This window comes from Camelina sativa, chromosome 14 (assembly GCF_000633955.1).
Source record: "Camelina sativa cultivar DH55 chromosome 14, Cs, whole genome shotgun sequence".
Classification (NCBI taxonomy): Eukaryota; Viridiplantae; Streptophyta; class Magnoliopsida; order Brassicales; family Brassicaceae; genus Camelina; species Camelina sativa.
The window spans coordinates 3,945,138-3,946,323 of record NC_025698.1 but is presented as its reverse complement, the minus strand read 5'-3'; positions in this window follow the sequence as shown (position 1 = coordinate 3,946,323).

The following is a 1,186-nucleotide window of genomic DNA, read 5'->3' as shown; positions in this document are numbered from 1 at the left end:
AATATGACTGAAAAATATAACTTAAAACAAATATGTTGTCACTATATTTACATTTTACATCTAATAAATATGTTATCAAACACCAGATTTTTGGAAGCAAATAAAAAAACTGTCATAGCGTAAAAAAAACCTGCCATAACATATGGTATTCCCATATGTCATTTTAGCAATTTTTTAAAAATGTTATAAATCTGTTATCAAACGACAGTTTTTTGGTTAAATTAAAAAATCTTTCGTAAATTAAAACAAATCTGTTATCACTAGAGGTCAACCTAATAATTATTTTTCTGTAAAAAAATCTGTCATGTTACGACAGACTTTTAATCAAGAAAATAAATTTGAAATAACTGTGGAAAATAAATCTGCCAGACATTTTACAAATCTGTCATATATTGTGAAAATCTGTCATCAATTATAAATCTGTCATAAGTGTAGCTAAAAAAATCTGTCATCCAAAATAAATCTGTCATAAAAAATCTATCATACAAAAATAAATCGATCGTGCCAAAACAAATCTGTCATGCACAAATAAATCTGTCACAACTAGTCTAATAGACTTTTGAAAATATTTAGATTTTCTAAAAAAAAATTCTGGGAGGGTAAATTTGACTTTTTTTTCTTTCTAATAAAGCAAAAAAGATATTTTAGGCAAAAAAAATAACTCATCTAACCCTCACATTTTATGAGTTAATTTAGTAATTAAACTCTTAATTTGGGTCGATCTAGTTTTTCTCTCTTAATTTTAATAACTAAAGAATTTTGACCGTCAACAATATCTATTGTAATTTTTGTTAGCATTAGCAACTACGTACGAAACAACATGCTTCTAGTAATTTTACCTTAGAACCAAATAACTCCTTATAATTGAACTATAATCCAAGATCCATATTCCGGATAAGTGCAATACAATACAAATAATGTGGGTTCAATTTCAAATAATGTAAAAGAATCTTATTCACGCGGGCCTATTAGTATAATGTTTCAACAATTGGTAAGTTTATTTTAAATAAATTAACACAGTATCAAAAATACTTTAATTAAAATTTGGAATCCAATTTTTTTCCTTAATTTTTGTTTTGGTTTATGTCCATATTTTTTGTGGGGTATCTGTGTACTATCATCTTATGATGACTGTACAAAATGGGATCCACTTTGAATCCAATAATAAACACCACAATGAAAGAGA